The following is an 18,376-nucleotide window of genomic DNA, read 5'->3' as shown; positions in this document are numbered from 1 at the left end:
TTGTTTTTTACTTCGAGACAGTCTCACTCTTTCGCCCAGGCTAGAGTGCAAGGGCGTGATCTCAGCTCACTGCAACCTCCACCTCCCAGATTCAAGCGATTCTCGTGCCTCAGTCTCCTAAGTAGCTGAGATTGCAGGCATGTGCCACCACACCCAACTAATTTTTGTATTTTTAGTAGAGACAAGGTTTCACCATGTTGGCCAGGCTGGCTTGAACTCCTGGCCTCAAGTGATCAGCCCACCTCAGCCTCCTAAACTGCTGGGGTTACAGACATTAGCCACTGCGCGTGGCCAGGAATGCATTTTTATTTAATCTTCACAGTAGATCTTCAGAGTAGGTGATTTTGTCAGGGTTGTCCAGAGAGAACCAATAGAAGATACATATACATATATCGAGAGATTGAGAGAGAGACAGAGAGAAGAAGGGATTTATTAAGGGAATCGGTTCACTCATTTATAGAGGCTGAGAGGGCTCACAACAGGCTGTCTACATGCTGGAAAACCAGGGAAGATGGTAGTGTGGCTCAGTCCAAGTCCAAAGGCCTGAGAGCCCAGGAGGCTGTCGGTGCAAGTCCCAGAGCCCAAAGGCTCCAGAACCTGGAGTTCTGACATCCAAGGGCAGGAAAATATGGGCATCCCAGCTCCTCCAGAAGAGAGAGAGAGTTTACCCTTCCTTTACCTTTTTGTTCCTCTGAGACCCCAGCCAATTGGACATTGCCCACCCATATAAAGGAGGAATCTTCCCCACTCAGTCGACCGGCTCACCTGCCAATCTCCTCCAGCAACATCCTCACAGATGCACCTATGGCGGCCCAATCATCCTAACTGAATGCCAAACCACCTGGGTTTCCCTTTTGGCAGAAGAGAGATGGACTCAGTGTGTTGAAAATAATTAATGCAATGATTTAGAATACAAAGTGCTTCACCAGCTATCTGGGTATCCCCTAATTAGTCAAGTTGACATCCAAAATCAACAATCGCAGTAGGTATTCTTATTCCAGTTTTTACAGATGACAAAAATGAGGCTCAGCAACGTGGCTAAGTAATGTGCCCAAGGCCCCCCAGTTAATGGTACATGGCAGAGTCAGAAATCAAGCACATTTATCATTGTGGAGGGGATGTTCTCATAGCAATGGAGGAGAAGATTCAGAAGCCTCTGACCTCAAGCTGCTCCATGCTAACCATCTCCACCCATTCACTGGAGACTGCCCATGTTCTGGGCAGTGTGCTGGGCACTAGACACACAGGCACACAGTTGAGCAAAGACAGACTTGGACATCACATTATAGAAGGTGCAATGCCACATTGAGGCAAGTGTTCTGAGGAAATGCAATAAGGATATCTGAAAAGCCATAGATCTTTCCCTAGCCTGTTGAGTCAGAAAAAGCATCTGAGGGAAGTTGTGCTTGATTAGAGATGTGAAGAATGAACAAGAGTTAACTAGGTAAAGGAGGAAAAGTGGGAGAATACCAGGCAAAAGGCCACACATGCAAAGGCCCTGTGGCAGGGGAGTGCGGTTTGCTGGGAGCTGAGAAGTAGCCAATGTATGGCTGAGACCAGAGACAGCAAGGAGAGGAGTAGGGCGGGGGAGGTCTCTGGTGGTGGGAGGAGACCTACTGCAGGTGGAACTTGAGACCACAGGGGCCAGGTGGCACCTGTCAAAAGTTCTGTCTTATGCACTACCAGGTGACTCTCCAAAGACAGGCCTGTGAGAATGTATGATGAGTCTGATACTCTGGCTTCAGTGTGCGCCTACAGGCTCTAGACAATGTGAGCACAGAGGTGGACATCCCAGCATGCCCACCTTATGTGTTCTTCATAAAAGGGAGAAGAGCTCACCTTCTTCCCAGCCTTCAGAAGGGAGCAATGCAGGACTGAGTCTCCCATAATGATGTTCCTGGTACTCTTACACACAGCACTCACCAGCAAAGCAAATTTAAAATGCCTTAAATTAATTCCTTGCAAAAGCACTTTCTGTACGTGACAAACAGGGTCCCTGCTACACAAACATCAGGCATAATTGGAATTCTTCTCCCCTGCCTCTCCGCCTGGCCCCTGAAATGAAGGTGAGCCCTCTCAGCACAAAACACCTGCAGAGACAGCTTGGGGTGCAGCTACGCAGACCCCATTCCCCGGGAGCTGCTCCAAGAAACTCCAGACTCAGGAACTGAGTAAAATCACAGCAGTACCCTTTTCCACTGTTGATTTAGATCCTGCAAGATATGAATTCTAAGCACATCCCTGTCTCCATTTAATCACCGGTGATTACGTGGCCTGTGGGGCAATAATAGTGGAATTAAACATGGAAATGCTAATTTTGACTTAAGACATTTCACCTGGACAGACGGGCGGCCTCCTCCCCCGTCCCATAGCAGATGGGCCTCATCAAACCTTCCTCTCTGGCATCTTCCCTCCGGTACAGAGCCATTTGCCCCATCAGCCCACAGACTCCACCAACAACGTGATCTGTACATTTCACTTTATGCATCTTCCAAATGGTTCCATCATGATTCATAAGACTCCAGAACTAAAATAAATTTCCAAGGCAGATAAACTGGTTCCTCTGAACAGCTGGCACAAGGGCATCTCACAGAGGCCCCCAGTGCCCTTTCCAGGGTCACGTTATGACTTCTGTGGTCCCCGGGCACTTTAACTTTTGTGGGCTCCTTTCCTCCATTAAAAAAAATTCAAAACGGTATTTTTTGTCTGTGTTGGTATAAAGACATATATATCACTACTTTATTTTTAAGTTTTTTCTTTGACCTGAAAGTTCTTTTTTTTTTTTTAATATCTTCTGTTTTTAAAATAAATGAGGCCAGGTGTGGTGACTCATGCCTCAAATCTCAGCAGTTTGAGAGGCCAAGGCAGGAGGATTGCTTGAGTCTAGAAGTTCAAGGCCAGCCTAGGCAACATAACAAGACCCTGTCTCTACAAAAAATGAAAAAATTAGCTGGGCATGGTGGTGCATGCCTGTAGTCCCAGCTACTAGGGAGGCTGAGAAAGGAGTATCACTTGAGCCCAGGAGATTGAGGCCGCCGTGAGCTGTGATTGCACCACTGCACTCCAGCCTGGGCAACAGAGTGAGATCCAGTCGCAAAAAAGAAAAATAAGTAAATAAAAGAAATGAAAGCATTTTCATGGGGCACTGTGCCTGCTGAACCTAGTGAAGAGGTCAGCCCTGGTGCTGCTTCTCCCAGATCCCTTAAGAGAAGGAGAGAGGCTGCTCACGGCAGTTCCAGAGGCAGAGCTCACCTGTGCCATGGGGCATGGGTCTACCACTCCCCCTCTCCACACTCCACATTTCCCTAACAAACAACAGCTACACATCCACGCAAAGGCTGGTTATCTGTTGGGTCTGCAATATATGCATTCGCAAGTTGGGTTGCATAAGCTTGGACTCCAACTCCATTCAATACCCACTGCATGACCTGGGCCAAGTGACTTATTTCTTTCCTTGTATGCAAGTGGGGATAATACAGCACCCAGCTCATCAGATTGTCAAGAGGGTCTCATGAGATAAAACTTGGAAAATGCTGCATAAATGTTAGCTCACATCATGCACTCATTATTATTATGTATTACTATTTTTATATGTTGTTCTTTGGACCCCTCTTGAGAATCTGATGGAAGCTACAACCTTACCCAGAGAAAGGACACACAAAACATCCCACACATTTCATGGGAGCTCAGGCTACCACCACCCACCCACCCAGAGCCTCCAAAGCCCACCCATAAGTCTTTGAAATGGTTTGACTATGTCCCCATCCAAATCTCATCTTTGATTGTAATTCCCACAATTCCCACGTGTTGTGGGAGGGACCTAATGGGGGGTAACTGAATCATGGGGGCCAGTCTTTCTCATGCTGTTCTCGCAATAGTGAATAAGTCTCATGAGATCTGATGGTTTTAAAAAGAGGAGTTCCCCTACACAAACTCTCTCTCTTTGCCTGCCACCATCCATGTAAGACATAATCTTGCTCCTCCTTGCCTTCCACCATGATTGTGAGGCCTCCCCAGCCATGTGGAACTGTAAGTCCATTAAACCTCTTTTTCTTCCCAGTCTCGGGTATGTCTTTATCAGCAGCATGAAAACGGACTAATACAGTCTTCTTGGAAGTCATGGGTCCCAGATTAAGGAGGTCATATTTAGATGACCCTGTTGGTTCTACCAGAAAGGACCTGGTGAACAACATAAGCCACTTCCAGACTAACCTCCCAAAGACACAGCAATGGCACTAATGCTAGGAGTCACATCAATGTGGGGACAGCCATATCTAGAGCTGTCTTGTCACCTGGTCCTTGCTCTCCTCATCAACTGCCATGATTTGAGACCATCCCAGAGGACTTTGGGGAGGTGGAATTAGAGGTCCTAAGGGCTGCAGCAAATGGAGCAATTTGCCCTGCTTCAACAGGCTGTGCATGACTTTGAGTAATGAGCATCCCTGCCCGGGCTTTCCTTCTCCCATCTTTAAAGTGGGGGCAACGGTATCCACCTTGCAGGGTGGCTGTGAAGACAAAATCAAACAGTTCACAGAAAGCACCCAGCACAGCACATGGCACAAAACAGAATTACATCTCATCACTGAGCCTGCCATTCTCAGTGGTGTGCCTGGAAAAAAAGTCACTAAGCATCATTAAACAAATAAGTGCCTACTGCTGCTCATGCTGAAGCAAGCCAAACAGAGGCACCACGCGAGAGGCAGCAAGACTGCAAATCAGATCCTGCAATCTGCAGTGTCCACCTCTCTATTCTGGGCTTGTATCTGAAGACACTCTTCGGTTGTCTCTGTCCAAGGATCTTACGAAGTTTCACACCGGTCCCTCATGCATCTGCAGCATCAGCCACTAGAGAGGATGACTGTCTGTCTCTGGGGTGTCCTCAAAACTCCTAGATGAGTCTAATGGATCCCATATCATCTATAATTTAAGACATGTCACCAGGCGTGGTGGCTCACACCTGTAATCCCAGCATTTTGGGAGGCTGAGGCAGGTGGATCATGACGTCAGGATCACCAGTTCAAGACCAGCCTGGCCAAGATGGTGAAACTCAGTCTCTAATAAAAACCACAAAATTTAGTGGGCACGGGCAGGCACATGTAATCCCAGCTACCCGGGAGGCTGAGGCAGGAGAATCGCTTGAACCTGCGCAGCAGAGGTGGCAGTGAGCCAAGATCATGCCACTGTACTCCAGCCTGAGTGACAGAGCAAGACTCCATCTCAAAAAAGAAAAAAAAAAAAGAAAAGAAAAAGAAAAAGAAAAAAGACATGTCTTCCCAACTGGGAGAAATTCTGCCCTAAGTTTCAACAGCCCTGGAAGATACCTGCCTACATGTTCTCAGTTGTGCTTCAGAGACCTTCTTTCACCCGAAGTAAGCTTCACTCACAACAATGGCCTGTATATGACCAGAGTGTCCCAAACATGCATTCCATGTTAGTAAAGTCTACCTGGCTATTCTCATGCAATGAAATAGCAAACCAACCCTTTGCGTAATACATACGGGGTTTCATTCATGCAGCCCCTCTACATCTCCTGAGCCCCTTCTAGGTATTAGGTGCCATCTGAAGCAATGGGAAATTCAGGCATTAATAGAACGTGACCTTTGCTCTTGCAAGGCTCATGATTTACTGGGGAGGATGGATTTGCCCACAACTGGGGCTTGCTGAAGCTGCATCTAGATTGGCAGCAACAAGAGGCCAACGCATCTGTAATTATTCCTTACTAAGAGTGTAGTTTGAAATCAGCAAGAAAAAGACATAATCCCATGAAAAAGTGGACAAATGACATGAATAGGCATTTCTCAAAAGAAGATATACAAATGACCAACAAACATAGGAAAAAATTCTCAACATCACTCATCATCAGGGAAACACAAAATAAAACCATAATGAGATACACCTTACTCCAGCAAGAATGGTTATCATTAAAAAGTCAGAAGAAAGAGATGTTGGCATGGATGTGGTGAAAAGGAAACTCTTATACACTGCTGGTGGGAAAGTAAATTACTACAACCTTTATGGAAAACAGTATGGAGATATCTTAAAGAACTAAATGTAGATGGGGGTGAGGAATAAGAAACTACATACTGGGTACAATGTACACTAATCAGGTGATGGGCGCACTAAAATCTCAGACTTCACTACTACACAGTTCATCCAGGTGACCAAAAACCACTTAGACTCCAAAAGCTATTGAAATTTTTAAAAATTTTAAAGAAAAGAATGTCGCTCGTTTGTACAAACTATACCTTTCCTTCTGAAAAATAATGCAAACCCCAGTATTTTTTCCAAAATAAAGGAAAGAAAAGATGGATGATAGCACAGCAAGAAATCAATTTCTCAGGTCTAGCAAGACCCTACTGTTTACAGTGTCACCCCAGCTGAGCACTAACCCTCCTGTTCAAGTTGTTCATAAATTGGGAATCGATTCTAACCTTACAACGGTATGTGGGTGTAGCCTCTGCCCATGAATCTCTAGCCCAGCCAAAATGACCTGGACAGATACAATTATCACCCCCTCCTCCATACACAGATGAGGAAACAGAGACTCAGAAATGCTGAATACTGTGCCTGAGGTCACTATACCTGGAAAATGTTGAAGCTGGGACTCTAACATACCTGCCTAATTCCAAAGTCCACACTTTTTTTTTGAGACAGAGTCTGACTCTGTCGCCCAGGCTGGAGTGCAGTGGCATGATCTCGGCTCACTGCAACCTCCTCCTCCTGAGTTCAAGCAATTCTCTGCCTCAGCCTCCTGAGTATCTGGGACTACAGGTGTGCACTACTATGCCCAGCTAATTTTTGTATTTTTTGTAGAGACAGGGTTTCCCCATGTTGGCCAGGCTGGTCTCGAACTCCTGCCCTCAAGTGATCCGCCCACCTGAGCCTCCCAAAGTGCTGGGATCAAAGTTCACACTTTTTACATCTACACTCAGCTGTCCAAGCCAGGGCAGATCAGGAAAGATTCTGGGAAAGAGGTAACATTAGAGCTGAATCTTAAGAGAAAAATAGGAAAAGTGCATCCATGGCTAAGCCAAAAATGGTTTTCAGGCTCCCTGTCAGTTCACAGTGTACAGAGAGGAACAAGCAGCTCTCTCTAAATCAAAGGACCAGAAAAAGAAGCTTTGGCTCCAGTTTAAATTTGAAAATGACCCAAGGAACAATGCCTGTGATACATCTAAAAATGCCAGGCAAGGAAACAAAGTCTTTAAGGGTCAGATGAACTGTGGTTTTCTGTGTCTGTGAATATCTATACACTTACGGTATAGTTTAATAAAATTGCTTCTCTTGGATTTCATTCCTTTATAAAATTATGCTCTCTATAATCACAATTGAAAAGCACTAAATGACATTACCAAACCGGAGACTCAGAAGGGTGGGAGAGTGGGAGGGGAGTGAGGAATGAGAAATGACTTCATAGGTACAATGTACACTATTCAGGTGATAGTTACACTTAAAGCCCACACTTCACCACTATGCAATGTATCTATGTAACAAAATGGCACTTGTACCCCCTAAATCTATAAAAATTAAAAAATAATTTTTAAAAAATTAGGAGGCTTAGACACTTAAAAAGCATGGCACGGCATTATGAACCTCTAGGTAAACTTCAGGATGAATCAACTTTGGTGTTACTTACTGTGGCATATAACCACTAAGTTCTACCTAGTTTTGTCTGAGAGGAGAGCTACTTCATCTATCAGAACTGTTATCAACAACTAGATATCTCTAAGTGAAAAATAATAGAGAAAGAGAGATAGCGACAAGAAATAAAAAGACACTGAGAAAAACTTTTTAAACACTAAGATTTCTCGTTTAAAGGAGAAGACGTCCCAAAAGCAAAAGCATTTATCTCCTCCTAAAACCCAATAAAATGACAGTAAAGGAATTTTAAGTCAGAGATCTGCAAGAATTATTAGAAAGAGAGGGAGCTGTCTTGTTAAAGACAGATTTTAACAAACTCGTGGAGTGTGTTTTAAGAAGTTGACACAAAGTGGAATAGAGGAAACTCTAGCCAAGACAACATATGAAAGGAAAGGGATCAGCCAAGGAGAAAGCTGATCCCCTTCAAGAACCCCACAAGGTCTTAAGAGCTGGGACTGCCAAGCCCAGGGGAGGTGGGAGAGAAACACAGAGCTGAAAACACCTTGCATTTAGCAGGGAGGTCTCAGGACAACAGCGGTGCCGTGCAAATTGGAGCACTGGGAATCTGCAAGAGAGATCTCCAGAAAAAGATACAAGAGAGGAAAACTTGACTGTATACTTAATTTAAGACAAATATTGAAAAAAAAGTAACACATAGCAAAGACAAATAGTTGAAAGTAAAAATAAAGGCAACTATAAACTCCAGAAGAAAAAAAAAGGTCATCTTACTACTATCGGCTCTGAAAAGAATAATATTTACATAGCCAAAATAATAGAACTCTATTTATTATTTCACTAAATGTAGTCAAAATAGCAATTTGCTGAGGTTAAAGGAAGGGGAGACATGGGTTTGACATGAGGCTAAATCTCATCTATCACAGTCAGAAATCTGAATTAATAATGACTGAAATTGATCAGTCAGATCAGTCAAGAACCAGCAATATATAAATATTATCTGAGCCTTGGTGATCACCACCACTGGGGTGTTGAAGCTAAGAGAATTCAAAGTTGTTGCCTCTTCGGAGTGGATAAAGGCAGAAAGTGATTTATTTTCTTTGTTTTTTTTTTTTTTTTTTTTTTTTTAGACAGAGCCTCACTCTGTCACCCAGGCTAGAGTGTAGTAGCACAACCTCAGCTCACTGCAACCTCTGCCTCCCAGGTTCAAGCGATCTCCTGCCTCAGCCTCCTGAATAGCTGGGATTACAGGTGCCTGCCACCACGCCTGGCTAATTTTTTGTATTTTTAGTAAAGATGGGGCTTCACTATGCTGGCTAGGCTGGTCTCGAACTCCTAACCTCAAGTGATCCGCTCGCCTCGGCCTCCCAAAGTGCTGGGATTACAAGCGTGAGCCACTACACCTGGCCAATTATTTTTCATTGTAAGCCTCTCAGTACTGCTTTATTTTTTAACCACAAGCATGACCATTTTAAATTACAGCTATTATAGTCAGGCACGGTGGTTCAAGCTTGTAATTTCAGCACTTTGTGAAGCCAAGACAGGAGGATTGCCTGAGGCCGGGAGTTCAAGATCAGCCAGGGCCACATGGTGAGACCTCATGTTTACAAATAAAAAAATTAAAAAAATTACCTGGGCATGGTGGCGCATGCCTGTAGTCATAGCTACTCAGGGGGCTGAGGTGGGAGGAATGCTTAAGCCCTGGACTTTGAGGTTGCCGTAAGATATGATGGTGCCTGCACTCCAGCGTGGGTGACAGACTGAGACCGTGTCTCTAAAAAGTAGTAATAAATCCTAATAAATAAATAAAATCTAAGACCCTTAGGCATGTGTGTATGTGCACATGTGTGCACAATTCCGTGTGTATGTGAGATCAGGCATGTGTTGGTGACTGCATCAAAATGTCTGGAATAAAGCACCTCACACTATGAACAGGGGTGAGGGTGGCACCCTCAGAAAATAGTGGCATAAGGAGGGGAAGTGGTAAGAGAGAATCCATTTTTCTTCCACATCCTTCTCTGCTGTTTTATTTTAACTTCACCACGAGCATGTGTTTCCTTTGTGATTATTTTTAACTGGAGGGGGGGGGGGAAGATGGCAGGGAGAGAATCAGTAGTCCAGAAAATACTGGGCAGGTGGGTGTGAAGCAGATTCAAGAGAAGTAAAACCGGGTCTGCACACCTGAGTGCCAGAAAAGTCTCCTGGTCTGAGCACAGAAATAGGACTTGTCAGATGCCTCCCTAAACCATGCAAACATGAAACGCAAGCAAAGCAATGACAGTGGCTAGCCTGGGGACCCACAAACTGAAATGTAATAAGTGAATAGCCAACTCCATTGCCAAGCCCCAGGAACAGCCAGGTTGGTGGTGGTTTACTTGGTTTTCCTGCTCCCCCACTCCACCCTCCGCCATGGAGAAGCTTAAGTTGAAGTGAAAATAGTAATTTCATATTTCTGCACTAACCAGCCAGCAAAGATTGCCAAAGTTTTGCTGAGATGCCTGCCATGGGGAAGGTGAAATAAGCCTCACCCCCAGTGGCTACTGCTTCTAGACATGATTCTCCTTGACTTAGACCAAATTATCCTTGCAAACCCTGATGATAGCAGAGAACATGGAGGAGGCTGAAACTTGTTCTGACCCAGCGGTGATGTGATGCTTTGCCTTACGGTCCTGCAAGAAGCAGAACAGAGCAGACTGGGACTCTAACAGACACAAGGCATAAAGTGATCCGGGTGATGGAGGGCAGGTCAGAATAGGCGTGCTCTCTCGGAAGCAACCTTACCTTGCTCTGCAGAGCATTGCTGTGCATTTAACTCAATCTTTCATGATAAATCTCTAATCATCAGAATTCTACAAGACCCCAGCCAGGCGTGGTGGCTCACACCTGTAATCCCAGCACTCTGGGAGGCCAAGGCAGGTGGATCACTTGAGGTCATGAGTTCAAGGTCAGCCTAGCCAACATGGTAAAACCCCATCTCTACTAAAAATACAAAAATTAGCCAGGCATGGTGGCACGCACCTATAATCCCAGCTACTTGGAAGGCTGAGGCAGAAGAATCACTTGAACCCAGGAGGTGGAGGTTACAGTGGGCCAAAATCATGCCACTACACTACAGCCTGGGTGACAAGGGTGAAACTCCATCTCACCAAAAAAAAAAAAAAAAAAAAAAAAAAAGAATTCTAGAAGACCTCTTCCTTGGAAAGGGAGTATCTGGAATATTAGTAGGGACTGTTATCCAAATCAGTGAAGGTTCTAAGTCTTCTTTACTCACCATTCTATCTTTATTTATTTATTTTTTTGGAGACAGGGTCTTGCTATGTTGCCCAGGCTGGAGTGCAATGGCATGACCTTGGCTCACCACAGCCTCAACCTCCTGGGCTCAAGAAATCCTCCCACCTCAGCCTCCCAAGTAGCTGGGACTCCCAGTGCACTCCACCATGCCTAGTTGCTTTTGTGTATGTGTCTAATTTTGTAGAGGTGGGAGTCTCACTACATTGCCCATGCTGGTCTCAAACTACTGGACTCAAGCAATCCTGCTGCCTCCAGCCTCCTGAGTCATTGGAACTACAGGCGTGTGCCACACATCAAGCTAATTTTTTAATTTTTTGTACAGATGAGGTCTCACTATGTTCCCAGGCTGGTCCCAAACTCCTAGGCTCAAGCAATCCTCCCACCTAGGCCTCCCGACGTGCTGGGATGATAGGCATAAGCCACTGCATCTGGCTTACTCACCATTCTAAAACTGAAGTATAATTCCCTGTTTAAAACCTTAAATGGCTGCCCATCACCCAGAAGTGTCCATCTGCATGTGTGCCACCTTGCTGCTGCATGTGTGGGATTTCCCATTTGTTCTTCAGCAGACTTTATTTTTCACAAGAAAAGAATTTCACAAGACATCTCTTGCAAGGGCAAGAAATATGGAGAAGATTCGATAAAATCTCACAGATCCTAACAGCACGTTTCTGAAAGCCACTTTGTTTTGCTAATCAAGAGGGTAAAACATGGTCTTTAAAGAAGTCAAGGGAAACATCTGGAATTACAGAGATGAGATGAAAACAGGCCCCCATCATTTCCTGCCAGACCTCATCCTCTGTCATCCTCCATAGATGTAAGTGACCCCCAGCAGAAGACAGAAAGCAGGTATTTCAGGAACTCCATGGGAAGAATCTCTACCAAAATGTTGCTGATCACAATAAAAGCCTGTGTGGTGCCAGGCTCAGAAAAGGAACACTTGATCTCTCTTTAATATAAGCCCCAGCTTCTGTAATTAAGTGTAGCAGGTGAAACCGGTCCCTCACTGATTCTGAAACATGTGGTACTCAACTTGGTCCCAGGCTGATCCGACCAAACCAGCATTCTGTAAGGCTACCCGTTCAGACTTCTCCACACGCGCCATCTTCGTTCAGTATCTACCCCCTTGCAAAGCCCACCTGAGTCACTACATCACACAAGCTGCAGGTGGATGAAAACCTACCTATGAAAGGCAAGACTCCCCCAAGGCAATAAGCAAAAGACAAAGAACTGAAAAAACAGGTAAAGGACATGAATAGGCAAATTTCGTGAAACAAGATTCAAACTGCCAGTAATGTCATGAAGAGTTTCAAATTCGCAGGGAATAGGAGAAATGCAAATGAAAACATTTCTCTATATTGTTTGGGGAAAAAAAATCACTTTATCTGGGTAACTTCTACCAATCCTCCAGGTCTCAGCTGAAATTCCTCTTCCACGAGAAATTATTCCCTTCATCACTCTCATCACCAGTTATGATAGATTTAGTTGTATGTTTATGAGTCTAATTTCTTCTGTCTTCCCTGCTAGCCCATGAGCTCCATGAACAGAGCCACAATATCTGATTTATTCACTAATAATGTCCCCAGGACTTAGAAGAGTATCTGGCAATAAAAGGAGCTTAATAGATATTTATTCAATGAATGAATGAATGAATGAACAAATGAACGAAGCAAAGGTGGCTTTCTGTAGCACTGAGATAGGATTTTGTGTCCATGTTCAGGTCATCAAGACAGACTCAACTCCCCTAAACTGCACAGGTCAGAAGAACACAGTTGCCCCAATCAGGTTCAAAAAGTAGGAGGAAAAAGAGCTGTTCCAAGGCCCATATACCTGTAATATAAATATGGGAGGATTACAGAACACCCTTTTACAGGACTACCACTGGGGAGCCTCCTGATTTAATAACGTCCCTAAAAGGTGTAGCAGAGGATGCTACCAATGCATAAATCCTCCCAAAACTTAAGCCTTTAAATTCTACTGCACAGGACCTGTCAGAAAGCAATATTTTGTGAGCTACAGATTCCAATGAAACTCACTCTGAGATGATGAAGCCTTCCTTGGTAGCCTAAGGGCTGATATATGAACAATCTGCCAGCATTATGCTGTGTCACTTAAATATTCCTTTGGAGATCTGTCAGAAGGAAATTTAAGTAAAATTAAAGTTCAAATGGAAATGAAAAATTAAGTTATGATCAAAGCTATAATCTCATATTAGATCTTTAAAAAAACATAGAGAAAAGTTCCATTTAAGATTTCCTGTTTTGTATTTATGGATCCAAACTCAGGTACTCCCACTGTGCCTTGTTTGAAAGGCTGATATGCAGGGTGTGGGCCTCCTCCCTTATTTAGATGCTGAACCTAGCTCCAGGGGAAAAAAGGCATCTCAGCTTCTATGGGCAATTCAATTTTAATCATTTTTGCTTTATTGGAATTTTCATAGGAGTCCAGGTACAAGAGATTCAGAATTAATCTAAGTCATAAACAAAGCAAAAAAAAAATGAAGGAATGGAGTGAATAATAATTCAACACCTATAAGGCCTGGTTCCTTTTTCCTATAACATGCACTGTGGTGGGGGAGAGAGGAAGGGACCCAAGTGCTGTTTGGAATCAAGCCCCTCAACGTCAGAAGCATGTCTGAAGTTTATCTAAAACACTGGCATCTGTGACTCCCACAGCCAGCTTTTCTCCAGGGTTTCAGAATGTTCCCTGCCTCCTAACAAACTGAGGCAAGCAGCTGTGATGGAAAGAGAGGTGACAGCAAAGAGAAGTCTGGAAGCCCCTAGAGAGAGACACAGCTTGACCGTGGAACTGAAATACAGACTCCAAAATACTAGCATTTACTGCAGATGTAGGCTTGTATGGCTTATCTGCAAATAATCCTCTGCCTGTGCAGCTCATGTGCCACAGCCTGACAGAAAATCCCAGGGAGAATAGGGATAATATCCAATGTGCCCTGGGCTATACGGACCCATCAACACCATGATGATAATATTAATAAAACCAGTGAGGCATCCACTCCAGTAAAGACCAGCAGCGTCTGTGAGTCTAAGCTTAAGGCAGCTGTATTCCTGAATCATAAATAATATAGGTCATTTTCTAGCTTGAAGTTTTATTTATCAACCAAAGCAATACCCCAAAAAAGCACACACAAAATACTAGGAAAAAAGTATTAACCCAAAAGAAGGTGGTAAAAGAGAAATGGAAGAACAAAGAATGGAGGATACAAATAGAAAATAAAAGCCAAGATAGACTTAAACCTGACCATATCCATAATTACATTAAATATAAATGGCCTAAACTCTCCATGTACAAGGCACAGATTGACAAATTAAACCAAAAAAAGCAAGATTAACTATATGCTGTTTATAAGAAACACAGTTTAAATACACAACACATACAGATTAAACTAAAAAAGGTGGGAAACACTTTTTAGATACCATGCAAACACTAAGTGTTAGAGAGCTGGTTTGGCATGAATAATATCAGACAAAATAAACCTCAAGACAAAAAGCATTACTAGGGGTAAAAATGGTCATTTAATAATCATTAAGGTGTCAATTTATAAACAAGACAAAATGATCCTAAAAATGTATACTGTACCTATTAACAGAGCTTCAAAATACATGATGCAATAATTGAAAGACAAATTCATTGACCGTACTGTAAGATTTTTAACACTCCATTCTGAGTAACTGATAAAGCAACCAGAAAAAATTGGTAGGCATATATTAAATTTGAATGACACAATCAACCAACTTGACCTACTTGATATTTATAGTATGACAGACCCAAAAACTACAGAATACACATTCTTTTCAAGTGCCTGTGGACCATTCATTAAGAGAGACCATATGCTGCTGCTGCTCCACAAAGCTAGTCTCATTAAACTTAGAAAATACTGAAATCAAAAAGATGATTTCTCTGACAACAGTATTTAATTAAAAGTCACTAAAAATAAGTTATCTAGAAAATTACCAAATATTTAGAAATTAAATAACTCACTTCTAAATGCCCAAAGACTAAAATATGAGGGAAATTAGAAAATACTTTGAACTGTATGATAACCAAAAGACAATATATTGAAATTTGTGATACGCAGATAAACCAGCACTAGCCTAGATGTTTACTACATTAAATGCCTATATTAAAAAATAAGAAAGCTATAAAATGAATGATCTAAACTGGAACCCAAAGAAGCTAAAGAGGAGCAAATGAAGCTTAAAGTAATTATAAGAAAGAAAATAAAAATAAGAGAGAAATCAGTGAAATAAAAAACATATGAATAGGGAAAATCAACAAAAGTTGGCTTCTTAAAATAATGAATAAAATCAATAAACACTATATTAGCTATCTACACCCGTACAACAAATTACCCTAAAACTTAGTGACTTAAAACAGCAAACATTTGTTATCTCATAGTTTCTACCAGGTTTCATCTGAGTGGCTGTAATATGTGGTTCTTTTGTAAGACTGCAATCAAGGTGTCAGCCAGGGCTGCAGTTATCTCAAGGATTTACCAAGGAGATGGAGCTCTGTATCCAAGCTCAATTTTGTTTTGTTTTCTTTTCTTTTGTTTCGTTTTGTTTTTGAGATGCAGTCTTGCTATGTCACCCAGGCTGGAGTGCAGTGGCGCTATCTTGGCTCACTGCAAGCTCGCCTCCGGGGTTCACGCCATTCTCCTGCCTCAGCTTCCCGAGTAGCTGGGACTACAGGCACCTGCCACCACACTTGGCTAATTTTTTGTATTTTTAGTAGAGACAGGGTTTCACCATGTTAGCCAGGATGGTCTCGATCTCCTGACCTCATGATCCTCCCATCCTGGCCTCCCAAAGGGCTGCGATTACAGGCGTGAGCCACTGCACCTGGCTCCAAGCTCACTTACATAGCTGTTGGAAGTCTGTAAACACATGCAGGCTACTGGACTGAGGGCCTCAGTGGCTGCTGGCTGCAGGCTTCCCTCAATTCCTTGCCATGTGAACTTCTCCATGACGGTAGCTGGCTTCCATTAGAACAAGCAAGTAGGAGAGCAAGAAAGAACAAACAAGATGGTAGCAATGGTCTTTCTGTAAACTGGTCTCAAAGATAACATCCCATCACTTCCTCCATGTTCTATTCATTAGAAGTGAGTCACTAGGTTTAGTTCACACATGAAGGGAGGAGATTACATAAGGATGTGGATATCAAGAGGCAGAGGCTATTGGAAGCCACTTTGAGGGCTGTCTACCAAAAATAAAACCAGAAAGAATGACCAGGACAAAGAGAGAGAGAGAGAGAGACAGAGAGAGAGACAGACAGACAGAAAGAAACACACAAATTACTAATACCAGCAATTAAAGAAAGGACATTACTACAGATACGAAAAGAATAATAAAACAGACAAAATGAACGACATTTTACTTTTCAAAAATTTTGTTTTTCAAAAGTGTCATTCATTTTGTGAATAAATTCAACAACGTAGATGAAATGAACAAAATACCACAAAGTATCGAAACCAAAAAAAGCAACTAGAAAATATGAAAAGTTTTACAGTTATCATATAAATTGAATTCATAAGTTAACATTTTCCCACAAAGAAAAGCCGAGTCCCAGATGTCTTCACTGGCAAATTTCATCAAATCTTTAAAAAATAAATAATATAAATATTACTTAAATTCTTTCAGAAAATAATAGAGATGAGGACACTTTCTTTTTATCATTATTATTATTATTTCAGTTGGTTTTTGGGGAATGGGTGGTGACTGGTTACATGAATAAATTCATTAGTGGTGGTTTCTGAGATTTTGATGCACTCATCACCCAAGCAGTGTACACTGTACCCGTGTGTAGTCTTTATCCCTCACCCGCTCCCACCTTTCTCCTGAGTCCCCAAAATCCATTGTATCATTGTTATGCCCTCGTGTCCTGAGATGAGGATATTTTCAACCCATTTTTAAGGCCAGCACATGTGCATACAAGAAAAAATACATCTATATCCTTCATGAAAGTTGATGCAAAAATCTTTAATAAAATATTTGCAAATCAAATCTAGCAATCCATTAAAAGGATAATACAATATGACCAAATGAGATTTATCTCAGAAATGTAAGATTGGTTCATGACTCAAAAAGTGGTTAGAGTAATTCAACACACTAAGAGAAAAAAGGAAAAAAAAAAAACTTACAATTTTCTCAATATATGCCAAAAAAAAAAGCATTTGACAAAATTTAACACCCATCCATGATTTTTATAAAAAACCCTCAGGAAACTAGGAATAAAAGGAAACATCCTCAACGTGATAAAGTGCATCTATTCAAAAAAAAAAAAACTATAGCTAACATCATATTTAGTGGTAAAACAGTCAAAGTTTTTCCCTTAAGACCAAGAATAAGACAAGGATATCCATTATCCCCACTTGTATCCACAATTTTACTAGAATTCCTAGTTAGTTCAATAGGGAAAAAAATTAAAATATGCATAAAAATTACAAGGAAAAGAAGAAAAACTATCAATATTTGCAAATGACATGATTGTATACATCAAAAAGCCCCATGAAATCCACAAAAAGCTCACCAAATTGAGTTATAAATATTTCTAGGCACAAAGTCAACATATAAAAATCAATGACTGAAATGGCTGTAATCAAAAATAATGGCAAGGGCAGATGTTGGTGAGAACATGAAACAATTGGAACTTTCATACGTGGCTTGTGAGAATGGTGAAACCACTTTGGAAAACTGTTTAACAGTTTCTGACGAAGTTAAACACACATCTACCCTATGACTCAGCAATTCTACTCCTGAGCATTTACCTAAAAGAATGAGAATATGTTCACACAAAGTTTGGTAAATATTTACTCATAGAAGTTTTATTCATAATAAGCAAAACTGGAAACAAATGTCTATCAACTGGTAGATAAATCACAAATTATGAAGTATGCATTCAATGGACTGCTACTTATCAACTACATGTGAAAAAAAAAAAAGAAGGAACCACTGATATACACAGTATGGATTGATTTCTAAAACATTTTTTTGAGCAAAAAAAAAAGCCAGGCATAAAGGAGTGCATACCATATGATTCCATTTAAATAAACCCCAAGAAGTGGCAAATTTAATTTATTGTGATGGAAATTGTTAGAACAGTGGTTGCCCCTGGAAGGCTACAGGGTTGTGTGACAGGGCTATGAAAGAATTTTCCAGGGCCATAGAAACATTCTAAATTTTGTTTGGCATGATGGTTGTGTGGGTGTATACAAGTCAAAACCCACCAAATTGAATGCTTAAGATCTGTGCATTTTAATGTATATGTTTTTTAAATCACATAGAACACACAATTCCAGCTATCTCAAACTCAGTCCTGTCTGCCCTCTGCAAAATATTCAATTTCTCAACATTCTCAGTATCATTTTTATTGCTTTTTCTCTGCCTCTTTTCCTTTGTTTCTCCCAACAAGCCAACCTCTAACATACCAGGTAGTCTTCATGAATGTTTTCAGCCAAGCTGTGAAGAAC

General features: G+C 42.0%; 1 protein-coding gene and 1 pseudogene across 21 annotated transcripts in view; both read right to left on the bottom strand.

The window, feature by feature from the left end:
- The window catches only part of LOC129015334 (nucleophosmin-like), a 62,080-nt pseudogene extending 50,088 nt beyond the window's left edge, over positions 1 to 11,992 (bottom strand).
- Positions 1 to 18,376, bottom strand: part of RBFOX1 (RNA binding fox-1 homolog 1) — a 2,494,239-nt gene that overhangs the window by 2,417,113 nt on the left and 58,750 nt on the right. The gene's annotated exons all lie outside the window — the stretch shown is intronic.

This window comes from Pongo pygmaeus, chromosome 18 (assembly GCF_028885625.2).
Source record: "Pongo pygmaeus isolate AG05252 chromosome 18, NHGRI_mPonPyg2-v2.0_pri, whole genome shotgun sequence".
NCBI lineage: Eukaryota > Metazoa > Chordata > Mammalia > Primates > Hominidae > Pongo > Pongo pygmaeus.
This window is presented reverse-complemented; position numbering and strand designations above follow the sequence as displayed.